Genomic DNA, 24307 nt, shown 5'->3' on the forward strand with positions numbered 1-24307 from the left:
AGGCTTTGACCTTCCAGTACCTGAGAATAGCCTACAAGAATGATGGAGAGAGACTGGTTGCAAGAGCTTGTAGTGACAGGACAAAGGAAGTGGATTCAAACTGAAGGAGAGTATATGCAGATTAGATATTAGGGGAAAATTCTTTGCTTGCAGGGTAGTGAGGCACTGAAAAAGGTTGCCTGGAGAAGTTGTGGATGCCTCATCCCTGGAAGTTTTCAAGACCAGGTTGATTGGGGTTCTGAGAAACCTGGTCAAGCGAAAGGTAATCTTGTCCACTGAAAAGGGGATGAAAATACATCTTTATGGTCCCTTTTCAACACAAGCCATTCTATGATTTTATGGTTCTATGATATAAATTAAAATTCATCTTAGTTTAAAAAGTGTAAACATTACAAATATGAAAATTGTGCATTTAGTTGAAGCTTCCACTTTGATGCACCCTCCAGTTCTTATCAGAATAATGATTAAAACAGAACTGTTGATCAGAATGACTGCAACTAAATATTTTGGAATTTAGGTTAGCCTTCAAAGAACAAATTATTTTCGACCACTATTAAAGATGATAATTTTCACTTTTAAATATACACTATTATAAGTTCTTTATTTATTCTAGAGTTTTTTATTCCGATACAACATGAGAGTAGAACAATATCTTAAACAGGCATAAAGTAAAAAATGGACCTTCAGAATTTCCTTCAATGAAAACTTCAGGGTTTTTTCCCCCAATCTTGGCATGAACTGAAATCTTCTCTTGAGGTTGGACAAGCGGAGACAAAATTCAAGCTAAGATGTAAGACAAAAATCTATGCCACAAATTCTTACATTTTTTTAAACCCTCCCTCCAGTCCAGGGACTGGTTTCTGTTAAGTAGCAACCTAAATAATGAAATCTTATTGATTTTTTTTTTATCCTAAGGCAAACTATATTAGGTGCTGCAAGAAAGAGGTAGAATTAGTAGACTCATCTCAAAAGCTAAGCATGAAACTCATCTACAATATGAGTTACAGTATCCCAGAAAAACTACAGTGAATCACAGAATAATACAATCACATAGACTATTTCAGAAATCAGCAGTACTACTTGTATCTGATACTAATCATAACTTCTCTTCAGCCTTTTCAAATCTAACAGTTAAGCACAGTGAAAAATGTGTCTAGGATCTGAATGAGAACCCCTCTTTCTTTGGAATAAATTATAAAATGAGTAGCAGATAGCATCATTAATGCAAACGATGGACATTTTTAATGCTTGTTTATTTCCTTATATCAAAATTCTTATGTAGAATGGATGCCTCTTTATCTGTTTTTTTTTTTCTCTTTCCCTAAACAAGACAAAAAAGAAAAGAATACTTAACATAATCTTTTAAAAAATTAATGTATTTGCTTAAGGAAAAGCATGTTTTTGATAAGTTTTTCTTTAAAGCATTATGTGGTACTGCATCAGTCAATCACATCCAAAGAATGAGATGTGACAATCTGTGCTCCAGCAGGTCCTTCAGTTATATCCCCTCAGGTACAGGGAGTGCAGCCAATTGCACATGGCCTTGAGTGTCTTCATGACTATGATAAAAACCTGATCTAAATTGATGAGGTTGTTTTCTAATGGTAGAAAGAAAAGATATAAATGCCATGAAACTGTATGACACCTCTGCTTCAAAGAGTCCAAGACTGGGAAAAAAAACTAGCTCCATCAAACAGCTCCTCTGAATTAGCATTTTGCTGTGATCAACTAATACTAATTGAAACATACATAATTGCAAGGAAGATTCACTTGGATGAGCCACTGCTGCATGGCCAAGTTTCTGTAGGTTAATGGACTCTCTAAGTTCTCTATAGGAGAGCAACTGGGCTGTGACTGCTGGATGCATTTACCATTATTTGTGGGTTAGAAAAGTGTAAATAAAAGGCACAAAAAGGATGGAATTGACAGAAAAGGAGATACAGTGAAATCAGAAATTTTTTTTTGTAAGTCTTCTACAAGAGAGGAAAGATGTTAAGCAATTTACATAGATAAGCACAGTAACATATTCTTAGATCTTCATATTATGTTTCATTTTTTATGTAAAACATTCTTGCATTAATTCAAAGTACTCAGTGTGGGCTTTATCTGTTAGGAAAAGTTGGAAGAATTTATCCATTTTGTTTAACTAGTTTTCTATCTTTAAAAAGTACTGTTAGATATCTCTTTGTAGCTCGATTTTTAATGTGTCTTTGATGGAGCCTGAAGCAGGGAGAAATCTAATTATCCCTCCTCCTTTCTTTCTTAATTTCTAATAATAAAATAAACTTAGTGATTAAGGTCACAGAAAATTCACTGAAATTCACACCCAACTCCATCCTAACTAAATTGGAGAAAACATGCTCTCTACAATCCTCATCAAAGCAATGCTTGAACAGTCCTACATTTCTGGCTACACTAAAAATCTGGCATAATTGGGAAATAACATGGAAATATGAGAGAATGCAAAGAATCTACAGCACTCATCACACATCACTTCATCAGATGGAAGCTGGGCATGCTGGTGGTGCTCCTGAAGAGCCCTTTCTCAGAGCAGAATCTGCACCCAAGGGCTGGATGCCTGAGCTCATCACATTACACCAGCATCAGCTTGTAGTTTGTTATCAGAGTGAGAAGGTTATTGATTGCCTCAAGTAGACATGCAAAAACTTTCCCTGGTATACCAGCTTCTCCAGAGCTTTGAATGTTAGTTCTGGATTGATAAGGGACATCTTTTTCCACTGCACTGTAACCCTTGGAGAGTGCTTGATTGATTTTTCCTATACATGAGAATATAAGTAATTTATTTATATTAATATATGGCTGGCAAAATAGGTCAGGAGGATGGCACTGCTGCTTTTCCTCTTGAAACTTTGCCACTTGGTGGACACGTGTTTACAGAATTTTGGGCCAAGAAGAGAATATGGAGAAAGAAACATAAATTTGAAAATAGTAACAGTCATTCAGTTAGAGTCCAAATTCCCATTTCTATTCTAAAACATGCAGAGAACTGAAATATATGCAACATCACATAAATTCATTTGAGAGAACTAGAAGGTGAGTTTTTTTGGTAAAGGTTTGCCTTTGTGAGTTTGCAGTTGTTTCCAATCATATCCCCATATCCACTCATATCAAGCATATGAGCGACATAAATTCCACATTTGTTAGTTGTTTGTGAGCTACTAAAGTAATGAAATGTATACAGAAAAAGCAAAATAGTTTCACTAAGAAAGAGATTCTTATATCACAGTACAAACCTGCAATACCTCAAATGAGCTCTAACCTCTGAAGAGGAACAGGAATGCTTTTTTTCTCTCCTGGAGACACAACCATAATTCACACCATCAGTTTTGAGTCTATAATTGGTCTCTGTGTTTCTGCACATGTATCAGGGATTGTCACAGCTATTGTATGCAGTCATATGAAGATAAGAAAAAACATTCTCAGTTTCCTAAGCATCCTCTATTTGCTTCCTACAAAATGCAAGAGAAATGGACTCCCCAAAGAAATGATATTAAATCTGTCAAAAACAAAAATCAACCTTTCCATTTGCTTTACATTTCCTCCTGTTATTTTTTCTCTCCCTAGTGACTGCTACATTAGCATGGATTTGCTATTGATATGAGATATATCATATAATACTGGCTCCAAACTTTGTAACAAAGCCTCTTTATTTGTGATATACTTAATCTCAGATGTCCTTGACTCCAGTAATATATCCAGTAATACATTAACTCAGTCCAGGGGGTACCTTAAACATTGAATCAATAGAATTTAGGAAAACATTGCCTCTCAAAACATTCTTCCTATATAAAGCTTAGCTGGTTAAATTAATGATAATGAAAAGTAGCTATTTCCTACTATAAAATATTTTTTTATTTGATAAACAAAAAAGACCCAATTACGTCACCTATTGAGTAGTTTTAAATTTCATATCACATCCTTATCTAGTCAAGGTATAGCAAATAAGGCAAGACTTTGGCACAATTTCCGCAGCTATCATCTAAGAATCAGATTTATCAGGCAGTTTCTTTGATGTATCATCATAAAAGATCTTCAGCATGAAGCACACTTCCTTGCTGTATCCTAATGATAGTTTTGCTTTACAAACAACAGACTTAAAAGATTCAGTATATTACAGTGCAGGTTTTATTAGTGTCACATTTGCTCTGGATTTCACATAAACACCTTTTTAACAGCAAAGTTAATGTTAGCTGGCACTGTCAGTATTAAGTAGGAAGATTTTTAATAAACTCAGGTTTATATACACTGACATGTTAATAAAAGATGTTTTGACCTCTTGAACCTAAAATGCAATCCAGAATCAAAACAGGTTCTGTATAAAACCTGCAGTGGACCCCTGAAATCTGAGTTTTTGAGGTTTAGTTTTGCTTTTCTGTTGTTTATTACTCTGACACAACTAACACAATGTATTAAACTGTGATGTCAAAGAGCAATTATTTTACATAAAAATGATTGAAAAAAACTCTTCCTAGGTGTCAAGGATTCTTTGTCTAATCAAACTTATTTCAGACAGACAGGAGCCAAAAAGAAAAGTTATCTTTTAATAAGTGCTGCAAATCAGCTAATTAAAAAGTACAACAAGAATGCTTTCATTGATTTATAACCAATTTGTGTCTCCAAAAGCCTTTTTCTGGGACAGATAATTACTGCAAGAGTGGATGAAGGCCAGAAGACTTAGTACAGTTCATGGCATCATTTTAAATTTTCTTAAAAGTAATTATGTCACATCATATACAAGGGAATTTGATTGTCCTATGAATTACTTAGGCTTTAGGGAGCCTCTGAGCTTAAGAAAATAAAACTTTAGTATTTTAAATTAAATTCTAAGCCTTCAAGGCGTGGTGGGAACAAAGGCACAAATTCTGAATGTCTTTTAACAAGCTTGGAAAGAAGCTTCTAGCTATTCAAATGAAGTTTTTAATAACTTTAAAAGATGTTCTTAACTTTTTTGCTACATAAGCTTCTAGATGCATTTTTAAGACTGCTGTTCTAAATCTTCTAGTCTAATAGTTTTGCTCTTTTCAAAAAGACAAATAGGACAATTGTCAGAAAAGCTTCTGTGCTGCAAATCACAAAGATTGCAACTTGCTCTAACTATACAAATAATGATAGATAAGCTGCTTTTTTTTCATTATTTCAATTTTTTCATTAGGTTTTTTTTTAATCAGCAGAATTTTTGTGCCACAGAGCAATAAAAACCATCCTTAAGAAAGACATTAATTTTTCCTGAAAGAATGCCTGCCACCTTCACATAAAAACTTTTAAATAAGACTACTTCCTTCCAAGGGTTCTCTTACTATTCTTCTTCAATTAGAATGCTTTTTAGATGGCCTTTTGTGTTTATGTAAAATTGCAGTTGTTGTACTTATTTTCCATCCCATATTTCTGAGCACCCATGTAAACTGAAATGTTGCATATAGCAGTCAAAGCTTTCATGGGGCAACATTTTATGTAGGAGCACGCACCATTATGCATCTCAGTCCCTGGGGTTTAGACTTTGACTCAGTGGGAATGCAGATGTATTTGTTCTCTGAGGTTCAGCATCACTGGAGGTGGGAATTGTAAACTTATCATGTCATTTGTCCTCTGCTCACACATCACATCGTGATGTAGTTCACTGAGCAATGGGGTCTAGAGAAAGGTGTCCTTGCCCATGGCAGAGGGTTTGGATCTGGGTGGTCTTTAAGGTTCCTTCCAACCCAAAGCCATTCTATGACTCCAAGACTCTTGTCTCATATCTGATTAATGCAAATGCAATGAGATGTTTGCAAAGCTACTCTTTGTAAAGAAAAGTCTTTTTGCATTGTAGCACTTCAAAACTGTACTGTAAATACTGACTTTTAATAATACAGAAAACATTGTAAAGCCCTGTTTAAGGCTTCACTACTGGGATACTACTCTGTAGCATTTCAAGTCTCTCATAGCAGTGAATCATACCCAATTCAAGGACTCATTATTTGTTTTCTCCTTTGCCAATTGCAGCTGACAGCTTCAACTGCTCTTTAAAAGCAGCAGCAGTGTGAGTGAATTTTAGTCCCTGGAACAAAAGGCTATTCTCCTTTATAACTCTGGAGTGGTGTCATATAAATTAGAGAAGGAAATCAAGGTCAATCCATCATTAGTAATCAAATCAATGAATCACATATTTATTAAAATTTTAAGGTACAGGTTTTATGTCCTCTTTCTGTGTTTTTGCTGAGCCACAATTTCAGAGACATTTCTCAGAGAGCTTTAGAAGAAAATAACATCCCTTTTCACTGTCTCTTTCCTGTATAAAGTATTCAACTGCTATACTTTCAGAAAATATCTAGAAATACGGAGTGCAGAGTTTTGCAGTGATTTTGTATGCTGTCTCTGTTCCAGAAAGGCTCTCCAAAATAGAGCACAAATTTATTTTTTTTACAGGAACATAACTCTTTGCATAAAATTTAATAATTAAAACTTTTAGGTCCTATACCTAATTTGAACTCTTTTTTTCTTTTGAAGACAAAAAAAACATTCTTCATGGTAAGCTCGTAATAAATCACATTTAATCTTGGTGATCTGTAAATATTTTTCAGCATTATTCATTTTAGAGAGCTGTGGAATCAAAAGATTTATTACTTTGTTTACGACCCTATACTATTTATATTTGCCAGATCTTAAAGGAAAAACTGTCAAAAATCACGTTTATCTGCCATAATCTGTGGACTCAGCTGAATTTTCCTAGAAGCTGAGTATGCTCAACAAAAGAAGAAAACTATCAATGTACTTCAAAATCAGAATCTAGGTATGTATGCTCAAATCCTTAATGCACTTCAGTGAAAATCAGTGTTTTTCTCTTTCTCTTTCATTTTCAAAAGATACTCGCTTCACCATTCACCAGTACTAAATTATGCACTAGCAATTTCAGCCTAATCAAAAGGATTCTGAAGAGCAAAAAGAACTCCCTTCCAAACGGTTATTGTTATCCACAATGGGGCACTCAGACTGCAAGAGTCAGATTGTAGCACTTTAATACCCTCACCTGTTCTTTTCTAAGAGTACACTAGAGAAGAAATGATGGGACCAGAGAATCTGAATGCATATTATGAATAACTCGTAGTGTGGTAGGGTTCATATGTAAAGCTAAGGCTCAGACTTACAGAAAATGTGACTGGTTGCAGTGTTCATGTCTGACTCCTGAGCACTAAGCCTGTCAGAGTTCAAGAAGGGTTTGGACACCACTCTCAGACCCACGATGTGAATCTTGGGGTGTCCTGAGCAGGGCCAGAAGCTGGACTCAATGATCCTGATGGGTCTCTTCCAATTCAGCATATTCTATGATTTTATGACTTTAGGTGGCAATTTTCCGGGACATTTAGATTCTTCCAAAGTTTAATCTTGGTATCAGGCTAATAATATTTCAAGAATTATAAACTCTTGTATGGACACTACTAGTATAAAGATAAACATGTCTAAAGAATACATCAAAAATCAGACAAAACTGCCCAAGACACAACTAATATAAATGAAATACCTGTGTCTTAGTTTAGGGCAAATTAGGAAGGAAAAACTCCAACCTGTTAGAAAGTTTTTAAAGAGAATGTCAAGTATCATGGGAAACAGTTAGAATACTTTAAAATTATTGCTAGTGTCTGTCTATATTCACATAATATTTACAACCATGTTACTGCAGCTCAAAGATTTGTTTGATGCTAAAAATTTTTATGTGCCACACAATTCCATTTAATGGAGAGTAAGATGTAAGACATCTGATGCCTGTGTGCATACAACTATAATTAGGGAATAATAACATTTTTTACTTCTTTTTATCCTGATGGTATTCAGGCAGGTAGACTTCTATGAGTTCTGTATTCATTCCCTGTTGGACACTTTCAGATAAGGACTTCTGCACTGGAAAACAAAGAAGGGGAAAAAGAGAAAGATTAGTAAAACTCTTTTTTTTCAAAGAATATAATTTCTCAAGATATTAAAATTTTCACTGTCAGAAATAAGTATATAGTATTTTTACATAGAGGAAAAAGCAAAATAAACATTTTGTGACCCTAGCTTATTTTGAGTATAAAGTGAGTTATGTAAGCTAAGCTAACATTTCCCCTGTATTCCAGATTTTATTTTTTTCCTTTTTAACCCCAAGTTTCATATACCAGCACAAGTAAGAGTCTTTCCATGCATTATCATACATGCTTTCCAAATGGCATGATTTCAATAGGCAAAAAATATTAAGATATTTAAGAGAATAAAATAGAAAAAAATCCTCTATTCTGGTAGTCTAATTCAGGAAGGATTAGATTTTTAGGCTACAGCTTCATATGATTTCAAGCTCATTGTGTCAGTGTCACCGATCTTTCCTATTCTGAGGTAAGGTTTTTTTTTTTCCCAGGCATTTCAGAGACCACAGGATCTCTGAGCATGTTTAGAGCATCCTTTTACAATCTATACATCCATTAAAATTGAAAGCTGTCATAGATTTTCAGTGTCTTTTTATTTAGGGGGAAATTCTGGAGAAATTGTAGTTCCAGCTTCACATTTCCTTTCTTTATGTATTTGAAAGTGGCCAGTGAATATATGTGGTGCTAAACTTGTACAGGGAAATCAAGACTGTGGTAAGTAAAAATGTGAATTTCTGTATTTGGGATCTTGAGCTAGTCAATATAATACAAAACATGCTCTTGTCTCTTTTGACAGGTAAAATGTGGTGAAAACAAACAGCCTCAAGTTGCGATGGGAGATTTAGGCTGGATATTAAAAAAATATTTCTTCCCTGAAAGTGTTGTCAAGCAGTGGAACAGGTGCCCAGGGCAATGGTTGGATCACCATCCCTGGAGGTATTTAAAAGATGTGTAGATGTGCAGGCACTTGGGGACACAAGTTGCATATCTTTAGTGGTGGACTTGGCAGTGCTGCCTTAATGGATGGACTCAATAATCATGGGGGTCTTTTCCAACCTAAACAATTTTATGATTCTATGACTCCATGACTTACTTAACAATAAAACAGAAGTGTATAAAAAGGTTTCTTGAGTATGATGGATCTGATGTGTGTTTTTGAAGGCTAAACTCTTAACTTCAGTGTGATTAAATGGGGGCTTTGCTTTCTTGTATTTTTTTATTTTCATTATTGGTTGGCTGTGTTTTGGTTTTTTTTAAACAATGGAGCACTACTGTGAACTCAGTGCAGTTAATACTGGAGATGAAATGGTTCTGTTTGGAATTGATATTTTCGAATATGTTTCCCTGGGACTAAGTAAGGTATTAAAGAAAATAAAAATGACACCAGAGTCTATTACAACCCAACTGCAAATGATTTGTTCACAAAATTATGAAAGATGAATCAAGCAGTCTGAAATAAAAACATTTCAGTTTTTATCTGTGGACTGATGTTACCGTTGCAAGTAGCTTTGCAAAGATTTTTAACTGCAACAGAGCAATTTTATAAAGCCAACTGCAGAACAATTTATACATGATATATAGCTCAATTTTTGCAAAACATTTGTCAGATGACATGTCAATCACAGCATGCTAGTCAGTGTTCAGAAGAAGGAATTCAATCTTCATATCTCAAAATATGTCAAAAAAAAAGAACAAAGGAAGATGGATGGGGGAAAATAAAAGGATAGGAATGAAATTTTGCAATGAATTATTTTTCTTTGCTTCGTATTCTGACTCCTTTGTTTCTTCTTTTTTCATGTACCTTTCTTTGTCCCTTGATTTTTCCTTCATCTTGCGGTTGTATTTTTTATTAATAGCATACTATTATTGTGCCTGAATCTTTCCAAGTTCTTTCTGGGGGATGTTTCTCATAGCAAATAAAAGATAAAAGCTAGCACTGTTGAACACTTCTTCTCTGATTTCTTTCATGTTTGGACTTCCTTTCAAAAATATTAATAATCATAATGCTCTACTAACATCTCTGTCTTGTCTATTCTTTGTCTAATTGTCATCTTTTTCTCTGACTTCAGAGATCCAGAAGTCCAAACTGACGTCTTAGCTTTTTAAAGACTGTATTTAATTCTCTGGCCATGAATCAGTTTTAAATTAAAACAATGTGTTTTGTAATACTTTTTTCAACTGCATAATTTTTAAAGAATTGAAGACTTTGGGTGACAAAACATGACTCCATGGAGCACAGGTCCTCATCTACATATATTCTGTTTAACATGAAATAGCATGTTAAACAGAATTCTTTGGAAATGTCACATAGTTCCTAATAGCTTTCACAAAAAACTGTTGGTAGTACTGAGACTAGTTAGGAGAAAATGAGAGTCTCTGGAATGTCTGGGTCAGTAAATAAGTTAGATATAAAATCATGGACACAAAAAGGGTTTGCAATGAATCAGTAAATTTTACAGAAGCTCTATACCAAATAGCTGCCATCAAAGCTAGATAAAGTGACTAGCGTAGTTTTACAAGTGAACAAAACTCAGTGACAGTGGAAGCAATGCACTTTGACATAATAGATTAATTTCTTTTTAATATATATCTTCATGATCCATATGAACACACAGAATATATCAAGTGCTAAATTCAGAAGTGTTGGACTCACAGTTTTGTCCTGTGCCCAATTTCTGTTGTGATTCTCAGTGTAGACAGTCAAGTTTTAAGGCACAGTTCTTTAGTATCACCTCTCAATAGTTAATCTTATGATTAGAGAAGGAAGAAATTTTTTTGAATGCATGTAGAGTACAAATTATGAGAATACTCTCTGACGAGAGTTGCATGAGTGTTTATATCTGTTCATTTGACATGAGGGACTCTCAGTTGCCTTGCAATCTTTTACCTGCATTGGTGCCATAGCAAAATGCTCTGCACTAGGTGATCAGTCCATATAGACCAAGATGATAGAAAGTTTTGTCACCTGGTATCAAGTACAAATGAGTTTTAATTATCTAAATATACAGCAATATATGCTTTCTTGTTAGCTTAGGCCTAAATTCACAGATCTGTTTGCTTCAGGAGGTACATTTGTTCTTCTCCTTTGTGCTTTTATTTCCCAATTTCTGTTCTGCATCTCTGTCACTCCCACCTATGTTACCGGAAAGCATTTCTGACATTTTTAGATGTGTCATCACTACATATGTCAGATTCAGCACTTCCTTTATCATTCCTGATGTCTCTTGATATTTTTTTTCCTTTTAAAGTTCAGTATTCCCTGACATATTTTCTCATATGTATTAATTTATCACTGATGGTTTCCTTTTCTATCTTCCTATTGTAAATGCTTCAGAGTAAGTGTAGCTACTTCAGATAATCGCAGTACCTTACAAGGCACGTAATTATGAGTTTCTAATCTAGAATTACGTACCAGAACACAGTTACTGAGTTTTACTCTATTACTACCAGATGCAGCCATGATCCTTTTGCCATTTCTTTTAAGTCAGAATTTTGTAACTTTTTAACACCCACTACTGCACCATACCACTTGTTTTAATGATGGGTGGAGGTTGCTTTTGCAGAGCTCTGTTGTGAATGCTCTTTCCCAGCGCTTTTCTTTTTTTGTCTGTTGTGTGCCAGCTTCTGAGATCCCAAACCCACTCACTTACTGTAGCCTACTGAAGCAGATGCTTCAAGTATTTCTCCTTCACAAACTCTGAAAGCTCTATGGCAGTAACCAAAACACTTAGTCATTACTTCTGCTTTGCTTCCTTCTCCCTAGGCTCTGCTGCAGTCCCTCTTTTTGCAGCTTCCTCTCCCCTGCTAGCATTCCATGTTCTCTACTGCCTCCATGCATTTGCACTATAGTCCTCAGTTAAAAACAGCAAATCCCCATCTTGCTACTATTAAAGTCTGGATGATTTTATTGTTTCTTCACCAACATGCATTAAATGAGCTCCTTGGTGTTGGCTGAGGTCTCTGTTAATGACAGCTGGAGAGAAACCCGGATATTTCTTTGCAGCAGGTGACAAATTACCAGTTTCCTGGAAATCTACCTCCTTAAAAACTCTGGTTACTCGATGTAAGTTTCACAGTCCCTATACAGGTTCAGAAAACTGATCCATAAAACTAAAGCCTCGGTTCTCTGTGTAATAAGTGGAGGTAGATTCCTCCTAATTGAGATGCTCTGAGGTGCCCTTTGGAGATGCTTACTTTTATTCTTTGGATATATAATGAGTCTAGGCAATTAACGGTCTCCCAAATTAGGAGTTTAATGTAGACACCGTGAAAAAAATCCCCTTCCCCTTGTTACAGAAGAACATTATGCATTGCAATCTGTAGGTCTAATGAAAGTCTTTGGGAGAGGCCCCAGCTGGAAAGAAAAATAACATTTTTAAACAGCTTCAATTTTATTTTCACATAATTTTTTTTCTTTTTTAAAAATACATCAGTCAGTGAATTTCCAGCTAATTTGGAATTCTGTGGTGATGACTACCTATGAATCACTATTATATACATATTCTATCAGATACCTTATATTTCTCTACAGAAATTCCTCTCTTTGAAGGTCACCTTTTCTAATGTTCTAAATGATTCCTGTTTCCATTTAAAAGGGTCTTTGTATTTGCATCTGGGGGCTAAATTATGTCTAATATGCTTATTCTATCATGACCTAGATGTAAACAAAAAAAACAACAGCCCAATCTTTTTCCGTTAACAATGTCAATTATGGAACAATCCTATTATAATGTAACATGAGGCACTATAGCTTTTTCTGTGCCATCACTGTAATTTATGCACCTTCCAATTTAAATATATGGAAAAGGCATAGACTGCTGCAATTCAGGAGTTTTGCCAGGCTGCCATGTGGAGGATACTGTAGGTCAATGATCCACTGGTGCAAAGGGCGGTCATTTAACACACTCACTGCTTCTGACATCATCTAACCACACATCTTAGATGCATAATAAACACAGCTCTGTCTGGGCTTGATCACCATATCTACAAGGTGATATCTGTAAATAATTTTCTTCTAACTTTTTTAAAAATCATTAATGAGAAGGAATGACAGGTATTTTAGGGATGAGAATAAAAAAGTAAAAAATAGACTAATAAGATACCTGAAGTAATCTAATTTTCATTCCATAAAAATATTTCTGTATTGATTAGTAGCAAATGCTAACAAGCTCCAAAAAATCAAAACTTACCTGTAGATGTTTTGTTCTTGAGATATATAGGCCTGGTAAAACCTTGCAATATTATATCACCATAGCCACCGTTCCACACTATCAATATCTAAGTCCTATAAGACCTGCTTTGTTAATTAGGGTTGTTAATTAATGCTTTTAAAAATTTGTGTTGGCTTTTTAAGATAGTACTTAAACTACGAAAAAGAAAATGGGATTCTATTGTTTTGGTTTTACACAGTGTTTTGCCTGTCATAGTAAGTAAATTTAATCTGCATTATTAGTAACTGTCAAAAGCATACTCTGAACAGAAGGCAAATACAGCAGGTGGTATAAAAAGAAGAGATGGCTGAAAGCAGAAAAGCAAAACAAATGATTGCTAGAAACTGCTAATCTAGTTATGAATAAATTTAAGACAAATTAAAATGCATACAAAGATTTCACTGAAGGTGAATACTTGGCAGAAAAGGAGATAAACTGACCAGTTCTTGTTATTAGACCATTTTTCAGGAAGCTCAAGTGCTAAAATTCCTTGTATATTCTAACTGATTTAATGCAACCTGTATAAACTTAACCTGTCAGATTTTTGAACCTCCTAAATGATGGCTCATCAGACAACAAACTTACAGCACAGAGAACTGTTGCTTTATTTACTAACACTTTAAATAGGGGATCTTTTTCAGTTTACAATACTTTTCAGTGGTCAATTTTATTTTTTTGTTTGTTAGTTAATATTTACATGATATTTCTTGTGACAATTAAAGGTAAGAGAGAAAACATTCTCAAAAGACATACAAAGACCAAAAAAAACCAATCATGCTCTCTGACTATTTTATATTTTGTAATCATCTTTTCTACAGTGACATATCAAAAAAAAGGGTATGCAGACAGTTAGGACTTTGCCAAAGAGCAAAGTCTGTCGTTTTTTTTTTTTTCTCTTCAATTTCTGATGATGTGTGCAGATTGAGAGAAAAGTGCCAAGCCCTTCAAAAATTCCCTAGAGCCTGGAGGGCAGTCTGCCTGGAGTCTGGTGCAGAATTTCACTTCTCCCAAACCTCACTTATGCCTCATGCTGGATATTAAATTTTTGGCACTCAACAGAAACACCTTCAAAATAATTGGTTATAGAGGAGGTTGAAGACAGCTTGACCTTAAGCCATTAGGTGGCTGCTGCTAAGCAGTTCTTAAGATTCCTCTAATCCCAGTGGAACAATTATCTCACTCTCTGGTAAAACTTTGAAATGACTTGGTCCAACTTTGTTAAAAAATCAAACAACAACAACAACAACAACAACGACAACAACAACAAAATCTTCTTGGTTTGAAATTCTAAAGCATGTTAACAGAAGCTGAAGAAACAAGAATTTCTTTGTTCTTGAGTTCTCTCAGATGTGTATCTTATCTACCAAGCAGGCAAATAAATGTACTTTCAAAGCTCAGTGATGCTTCGATTGTCTTCTCTGTCCTACCCACGTGATATGTATCCTCCTTGCTCACTTATTTCTTTATTGAATTCTTCGTAATTGCAGCACATGAAAATGAGAAAAAGGGATTAAGACAAGCACACCAGGCTCCACTCAGATAAAATGCCTCCTGAGAGGAAATTCCACCTTCAGAGAGTTATAGCACCCTACAGACAAGCCCCCATGTTTAACCCTTCACCTGACTGGTGTACCAAGGGTGTTGAGTGACCCTTGGTGGTGCAGGGCAGTCAGGCTCACTCCAGCAAAGCTGCAGTTGCTGACACCAGCTACACTGGGGCTGTAACACCAGTTACCCAACCTGTCCCTGCAGCCAGCGGGAGCCAGGACAGCCATTGGCATAGCAGAGGGAATGCCAGGATCTTTCAGGACTGCTAAACTTCTCAGGAAAGGAGTTACAGATGAACTCCACAGGAGCCCTGCAACATGCAGAGAAGTTCGTGTGCAGATGCAGCAGTGTAATTAAGGCAACTGGGGCACAATGTTTCATGTTGTTTAGAACAAACTCCTTGATAAACTCAGTCTTCATTTATGCATTGTATAGAAGTTGCTCTTCCCTTTTGACAGTTCTATAGGACAGATGGTCTCAAAACGCTTTCACCACTACACAGAACTCTGTAGAGAGATCTCTATTTTTTTTCTCAGTTTCAATGTCTAAATTAGGTACATTTTTACATTTCCACAGTTACACTTAATGACTATACTTAAGTAAGTTAAGTAATTTTATTTGAGGACTGGAAATGAAAAACTTTCATCCTGCTAGACTTCTGAAATCAACTTAGAGCTTACCTTTAAGAGTTTTAATTAAATTGAAGATAATGTTATCTCCCTGCTCTTTTAAAACATTTTTGTTTTTTTTTTAAATGAGAGCTGTATGAGCCATTCACTTAGACTTGGACTTGATGATCCTTGTGGGTCCCTTCCAACTCAGAAATCTGTGAAATATGTCTCCATTCCCAGCTGCATCTGAGCCATGAGTAGGAATATCCTACTCTTTTTAATATGTTCCTCCATCTTTTAAAGTCTAATTATTTTGATTCTGTCTAACTGGAAAAAAAATTAAAGACTCATTCTGTGACCTTCCTAGCACTCTCAGTTCTGCTACGGCTGTTATGCCTTGCAGCACAAAATTTATGAGACAGTATAAATCTCTTGTATTACTGAAAAATAAAAAGGAACACTCCTTTCCTGCAATTTAAAGCTAGAGAACTTGAAAGAAGAATAAAGGAAAATAAACTGCTCTTTTTTCTTTTGTTTTCATCAATAAAAAATTACTTCTGTTTGTTGACCTAGATATGTATGTATTCCCCCATGCAGTCTGCTGTTAAATTCTAAGATTCACAGCCATAAGTGGACATTAAAGGAAATAAAAAGGACTTGATTTTTTAAACAGCATTAGCAGTTTTATGACTATTAGCTTCTGCCTTAGCAAAATATACCCCCGATAAAACAGAATCTAACCTTACTGTTTAAAGTATAAATTCTCCTTTTTGCCATAAAGGATAGCTCCTATGCAAACAGGTCTGATAATAATTACACATGATCCTGTGGAATAGAATGGGAAGGATTTATCTTTCTTTAAAGCAGCAGGTATGTCTCCTTCCTGTCATAGTGTCAAACCTAGATGGAGATAGTGATCAAACATGGTGTGACAATTTCCGGAATGTCTCCCTGTGGGAGCTATTAAAATTCAACTTATGCACAAAAAAACTCTTGAGTGTCTAGCCTGGTAAAAAAATGTATGTTATCATGCAGGAGATGAGGTATTGTATCTTGCCAAAAAATAGAAAACATGTTTCACAGACAGTTTTGCAAATTCTTCCTCACTGAAATATTTTTTTTGTCAACAGCTTTCTCTTGGTTAGTTGAAAGTGATGGGTAAATCAGCTCTCCAGGGTCTCAGCCTGGAGTTTCTTTGTTCCAGCATCTTATAGACATGTTCAGTTCTAAAATCATCAAGGCCCATTCGTTTCTAGAAAGCACAAGACAAAGTTAAATGCTGGGAAAGTACTAAAAGAAAAAGTATAATATTGCACAGGTCAAACTCTCATGACCAACTTGCTAGATCAATAAAAATTATTGCAACTTGTATTACAGACTTGCAGTAGTCAAGAATTAGTCTTTATTACAGGTTTCATGAACCTGCTTTGAATCTCTGTAATAAGTGAGTGTTTTTCATGAAAGTTTTCTAAAAAACAGTAGTTATTAGGACTTGGCTTACAAACGGCCTTTTCCCAATTCTTAGTAATGAGGGAAGAGCTACATTGTATTCTACAAGGAACATTTTATCAGAATACAATGAATACATTAGAGCCATCAAGGGTTACTTACATCAAACAAGGGGAGTTCAACAGGAAACACAGTATTTAAGAATTTCAGCAGCAGATTTATTCATGATATATGAATAATTAGTTATTCATGATAACTCAGCTCCTTACGGCAGGAGAACGGGTGTTCTCTGTCTTCACAGTCAAAGGAAGAGGGTTCAGGAAGAAGGATAATAATTAAACTAGTGATTGCTTGGTTGCATGGCTGGTACCATACTCAATGGTTTTGGCTTGGATGATCATGGATTGACCTTTGAGAAGTCAGATTTGTTGGGAGCTGATGGAATTCACATGACAAAGTGGAGCAAGAAGTCTTTTACACAAAACTGGACAGATTTATAAGGAGAACTAACATAGATTTAATGGGGAAAGAGATGGAACTTTGAGTAACAGGAAATCCAGGAGCTGCTGATAGATTTGGAACCAGAAACAGAGAAACAACCATGAAATGTCCCAAAGGAATTATGACTTGCTCCTCTAAAGCGACAATACGGTTGATAGACCAACTGCAGTCTGTACCAGCACATGTAGTGTGGACTGCAAAGAGGAGGAGTTGGTACCACTGTGTTTGCAAGCTTTGATACTGCTGCGGGACTTCATTCACCCTAAACACTTCTTGAAAAGCAAAAAAATCTGTAAATAGTCTAGGACTCTCCTGGACTCTGTCTGGGAAAATGACTTAATCCGAAAGACAGAAAGCCTGACCAAAGGAGAAACATTACTGGGTCTGTTTGTTATCAACACAGATGAAATAATTAGAGGGGTCAGGATGGGTGGTTGCTTGGGCTGCAGCTCCCATGACCTAGTGAAATTTGTGATCTCACAGGATACAGGCCAGGCAATGAGCAAAGTCAAGACCCTGAATTTTAGCAGTGAACTTTCAGTTACTTAAGGAATTAGTGGATGAGACTCCCTGGGAAACTCAGGGATAAAGGATCAGAACAGAGGTGTCAATTCTTTAAGGATTTGTTTCTAAGAGCACTTTTTTCCTAAGGACCAGCATGTGTAAGTAAGGACCGCCTGGCCAAAATAAAATGCAAGAAGGAAATTCACAGGCAGTGGAACCAGGGGCATGTATCCCAAGAGGAACATAGGGATGCTGCTGAAAACCAGCTGTGTCCTGGGCTGCATCAAAAGGACCATGGCCAGCAGGTCAGCTGAGGTGATTCCGTCCCTCTGCCTGCTCTTGTGAGACATCACTTTGAGTACTGCATCAAATTCTGGGGTTCTTAGCACAGGAAAGACATAGTTCTGTTGGAGTGAGTCCAGAGCTGGGCCTCAAAGACAACCAAAGAGCTGAAATGGTTCTCTTATGAAGAAAGTCTGAAACAGCTGGGGCTGTTCAGCGTGGAGAAGAGAAAGCAGAGCTTATTGAAGCCTTCCAGTACATAAAGAAGGCTTATAAGAAAGATGGAGAAAAGCTTTTTAAAGGGTCTTAAGTAACAGGTCAAGGAACAGCAGTTTTAAACTGAGAGAGGTATTTTGGATGCCCCATCTCTGGAAGTATTCAACATCAGGTTGGATGAAGCTTTGAACAACCTGCTCTACTGGAAGGTGAACTTGCCCATGGGAAAGGTTTGGACTAGATGGCACTTAATGTTCCTGACAATTTAAACTCCTCTATCATTCTATGACCCACTGTAATCCATTATGTTGATGATGATTATGCTGGTGGTATTTACATATTTTATCATTGTATTGAAACATTTTCAAAGCTGAGTCATTTAAATGTATGCATTTTATTTTTTTAATTTCATATGATTAAGAAAAAGAAATAGTAAATATCATGGCATCAGCATGGTTTACTGAAATGACAGCTGAGTATGAACAGCATGGCACTTTTTAGCAAGAAATAGTTCTAAGACCGTCATAGATTTGTTAGAAGGTAAATAAAGCTATTCATTTTGAATGTTTACTTGTTAGCTTAGAGGAATACATACATAAACATTAAAATGCAAAACTGTACTTGAAACTTTGATCCAGAACATGGCATGCTACTGCAGTGAAATAAGTCTTCCTCAGCATCTCATTCAACAGTAAATGTTCTTCTTCCAGATTATTCCTCAATTAGCAGTCTTTTCTATATGAAGAATATTAGTTACCACTAGTAACCTCCCAGTTATTGCAAAAGTATCAGAATAACTGTTTTATTCTCCTGACAAGTTTATAAAAACTGAAGGCTTCTGTCATTTTGGTGGTACTCTCAAAACCAAGGACAACATAGATTTATATATATAAAATATATTGACCACTATAAAGGAATTATTTGTCATGGTTATTCTCTATTAATTGTGGATAGTTTAGAGATACTATTTAAAGGATCTCCATTAAAAATACTCTCTGAAGTTATTTACTATGATATTTCCATTTTTCTCTAAGTCTTTTCAAAACTGGAAAATTATACAAGGTTTTTTAGTTTTAGAATACCTTCTAATTTTTTTAATTTAAATTTTTTTCAAAAATTTAAATTTGATATAACAATTACTTCTGGTTTAGAATTTTATTACATCTAAGCCATATAAGCAAAAAACTTGCTAACCCATCATTCACATTATTTATACCTGAAGATGTATAAATAAATCATCTTACTACCCACTGCACAAGACATTTTTTTGGTCTTCTCTTTGCTAGACCACACATGACTTTTTCAGCAGATTAGCTTCTGTCATCATTTTTCCTGTTAACAAAACCAGGCATTCACCCAAATCTCACCTACAGGACTAATAAGAACTTTCTGTATTTTAGTGAGAATTCTCAAACCATTCAAGGACTGATAAGTCTGTTTTGCATAAATGCACACAATCAATTTATCATTAACATATGCTAAGAGACTCTGACTTTTAGAAGCAATCATAATGATACAGTAGCTTAATGCCTAAAATCTTTACAAACAGGTGAGTTTATGCATATTAAAAGTTCATTTGCCAAACATGGTTTTCCAGAAATCCTAGGTAAACTAACCCCTAAAAATGCAACATATCACAAGACTGCTAATAGCAAGCTTTTTATTGGACATAGATTATTTTTATTCTGATTTTTAAAAATGGAAGTAAGTTAGGATTTATTAAAGTTCATTGCATCCCTGAGTATATAAACATGCTATCTCCAGACCTTAATGACACTCATGGGAGCCCAGGTGGAATACTGAAGGTCTAACAACAGTTCTGAAACAGAGATTTCAAATATCATATTTAGACCTACTTTTACGAACTTTTGTAATTAATTCATCATGTTTTTTAATTAAGGCTTAGCAATCAAAAAATCTCATTGATCTAAAGGAATGATTTGCTATAAATATTTACCAACAAAAATCAGACTGTGCACCCAGGTGCTTTGGAACAAATGTTGCATATTTAAAATTTGTATCATTATCAGGGTTCTCTAAAGTGCTCTAAATATCTCTGTAGCCATTTCTCCAGTAATGCCACTATTGAAATCAAAACAGGCATCTATCTTTGTTTCATTTCTGTTAATTTGTCTGTAGCTTGAGATGATTCTGGAACACGACAAATTTGCAGTTTTTTGATAGCTTCTGACTCAAATATCACAAGGATGATAAATATCTAGGGATACTCCAATTTTAATTGAAATTTAACTTATTTTGGAAAAAATCTCATGACAGCTTCTTACTGTCAGTACTGTATATTCAGGTAACATTTACATCTATTTGGCATTTCTAATATAAAATAGCTTTTTGTACCTTTTGACTAGCCACAAATATTTAACTCATTTCAAAAAAATCCAAATTCTTTCTCATTGCTGCAAGTCAAACTTCCATGAGGTTTTATAGTTTTTTTCCTCTTGCATCAAAGAACATTTTGGAAATTTTGGAGGAATTAAAGAACTAAGCTAATATCACTAGATGTTAAGTCCTTTAAAGAGTAGAAAAACTAATGTACACATAAGGTGACTTTCCCAAAATCTATTCAGGAGACCACTAACAAAGTAAAGACTAAAGCAAATAGCTTTTTATTCTGTATTGTATAACATAATAATAGATTTTCTTCAAAAACAGCTTTAGCTAGCTACCTTTTAATAAAACTAATCACTTTATTCAGAATATTAATAAGCACGTGGCCCTGAAAACGTGTTAGGGATTTGAAGCTGTTGGTTCATTTCCTTGGCTCACCATTTGCCTTTACCCACCTTTGCTTTAAATTGCAAGGACCTTTAATTTTCATCCTACAATTTGATTATTTCCTACTTCATGATTAAATTAATAACATTTTCCAAAATTTTTAGAGAGGAAAACTTTAGTGACAAGAACAATACATCATTCACTAGGAGTTTTAGCTGCCTGAAGGATTAACTGAATTATTATTGTATACCAATTTCTGGGAAGAAGTCTACATAAAGGCAAACCATTTTTTGCATTTAAAAAACTACACCCTCCTCTGTATACAAGTCAGAAGACCCAAAAATGGAAATCTAATCTTTATAATGTATTTACTATTTGAATGAACAACAATAAAGCTGTGGGAAAAATAAGTTATATGCACACAGCTTTAAAGAGGATATGAATAGCCATTGTAAATTGTGATTACTAGAATTAATCTGTAGGTATTTTTTTTTGGAGCTATCAGGTAAAAATGTACTGGATTAGAAAAGATATGTAATTATGGCTACAATCAAGAAGCAAAGTGTCAAAGAATTATCATTGGGTGTGGTTTACTAATCAATGGAAAAGGAAGGATGTCAGGAAACACAGACCTAAAACTTTTTCCCCCATTTTTTTTCAGATGAAAAATGCAAAGTGTTCTCAGTTTAGTTCATCTTCTTTTTCTCTCATTGTCCACTAAAACTGGCCCCTAAACTGCCTCTTTTGGTAGTTATCATTTAGAGAATCCCCAAAGTAATAAAGAAGTTTGGGGAAAAGGTGAGGGCATCTACCCATATCCATGAAGGAGGACAGGCTGTTCCTTGCCACAATCCTAACTAGAGCATATGTGACTTTTTATGATGGAACAGGTATGAATGAGGGACATAAAGTGGAACTTCCTCAGTGTTTGGTTCTATTTGATGCTGACACAGATTTTGAACGTAATGGAAAAAGTAAGAATATAGATCAGTGATCATTTACTATTGTGAAGGCTTTCCAACACTTATTATTATTAGGACACAAGAATATAAACTATGAGTTGTATCACTTTCACAGAAGATTATTCCTAAAGTCTAAGAGAAGAAACCCCAAAACAAAAACCCAGCCAATCAACTAAACCCCAAAACCAGCCAACCAACCAAGCAAACCCCAAAACACCACAGCCTCCCTGCCCCCGCCCCAAAAAACCCAAATAAAATTTAAAAAATAAGCACAAAAAAACCCCCACCTGAACAGAAAATGCACCCTGAACTTAGTTGTTTATTGATGATCTGAAAAATGAGGTTTTCATTATAATTTTTCAATAATTATTTCTAGTCCCATTACTGATGGCAAAGTTATTTTATTTAGATGGCATATAGTGGTCACTGGTTCCACAAGTTTGATGTATATAAAATTAAAAGATATTTTCTAGTCTCTGTTTTAAATTTGCAGAAAATCAATTGCAATTTCTATATTTTCTATAAATTTAAGCATCTAAAATGAGAAAAAATAAACATAGACATCAGTTTTTATAGTTTGCCTTTCCATATCATGTCACTTTTTACAGGGATATCCTCAGCTTTCAGGCTGTCTTTATGAAAGCATATTTCCAATTTGCTAATATCTATCATCAGTAAGAAAGGTGCAAGATGTGTCTCCCCTTTCCATTTCCCTCTCCATCTTCTACTGTGTTGGAATTTGTTTTTATTTCAAGGCAAAATGAAGAACTGATATTTTTCCCCACATAAAAGGAAAATCCTGTATTTTCATTAAAGGGCAGATATGATTTAAAGGAGACAAACACTTTGTACTCTAGAAATAGTCAATATAATATAGATAACTAAATATATTCATACAACTGATGATACTAACATTCAAAAGCCAAGCAAACAAGCTGAAACCAATACTCATCAGATGTGAAAATACTGGATTTATTTTAGAGGAATATCTAAAATTCATTTTTTGAGATTGAAATCTTCTCTTGAAGCAAAGATTTCTATACAGCTGTATTTTTTTTATATGTAACATTTTTTCAACATGTCTAGAAAGTACTTCTCTTTGCTGCTCTAGTGGATATATCCTTCCCATGATACTTGCTTTTCAGACTCCAGACAAGAACCTGGGAATGCTGTTCCAACCCCCTGCAAGATCAGATTCCATGCCTAGCAAATATGATCTTAATTCTTTTTAAAGACATATTATTCAGTCTAGAAATCTGAGACTTTTTTTATGCATACTTCTTTTTTCACTGCCTACTAGAAGCCTGCTGGGAGAAAATGGTGACAACGATATTTTCAACACAGTTACATGATGCAGACACATGCATATTCATAGTAAGAAAAAATAATAAAAAAAAATTTAAAAATTAAAAAGAAAAAATGGTTGAGGCATTGCTTAAAATAAAAAATATCCCTATAGGTAAAATGTAGTTTCATGGAGTATGCAATATACCAAGACTTAATTGCATCCTTTCAGCATTCACAATAGCAACACAATTTATTTTATAAAGGAACAGTGATTATATTTATATCCCAACCAGTATCACTTTTTAAAATCATCTCTATCAATATCTGAAAGTTAAGAGTTCAGGTAAAAGTGGCATAGGTGGCCCCACTTTTTCTGCTAAACTGGGGTGCACCTTTGAGACACCCTTGTTCCCCTCTAGGACAAAACAATTTTTTCTTGCTGACATAAATTCCTAACAAGGCCTTTCTGTCTTCAACTATATGCAACAGGGTTGTGCTTATGCTAATTTGATGTTGTGAGATCATAACCCCCTACTGATTAAATGAATTTTAAAACATTAACAAAATTACTTGTAGGCATTGCAGAAAATATAAAATAAAAGGTTGCTGTTTTCTAAATATGCCATTCTTGAAGGTATGTTGTGGAATTCTTGGTGTGTGTATTCATCTGTTAGCAACTTACTTTCAAGATAATTATGCAGTTTCATAAAAGGAACTCTGCAGGAATATAAAAATTATCCTTCCTCCTATTATATGGAAACAGTTATAAGGTGCTTTTGTTTTCTTAACCGAGATTTACTGAGCTTTTCCTATTTAAACTTTTCAAAGCTTGTGTTCAACCCTAAGGGGACTTACAGCCAACTTAATGCTCACATTGTAAGAAAATAAAGATACTTCAGGAGCAAGAAAATAAAATAAAACAAATCTTTGCACCACTCCCAGAACTCTCTTCCCCATAAGTCACTGATACACGTCCAAATCAGCTTATAACATTTTGGAATTTTTAAAATTAAAAATTATCTTGATTTAAATTTAAATAATGTACTAAATAATTGTAATTATTTTCCCCCTTTGCCCTTGCAATGAAATATATGTCATTATAAAAGAGT

The sequence above is a fragment of the Pseudopodoces humilis genome, chromosome 1 (genome assembly GCF_049639895.1).
Source record: "Pseudopodoces humilis isolate 2021_Gansu_Grassland_sample_001 chromosome 1, ASM4963989v1, whole genome shotgun sequence".
In the NCBI taxonomy this organism is placed as follows: Eukaryota; Metazoa; Chordata; class Aves; order Passeriformes; family Paridae; genus Pseudopodoces; species Pseudopodoces humilis.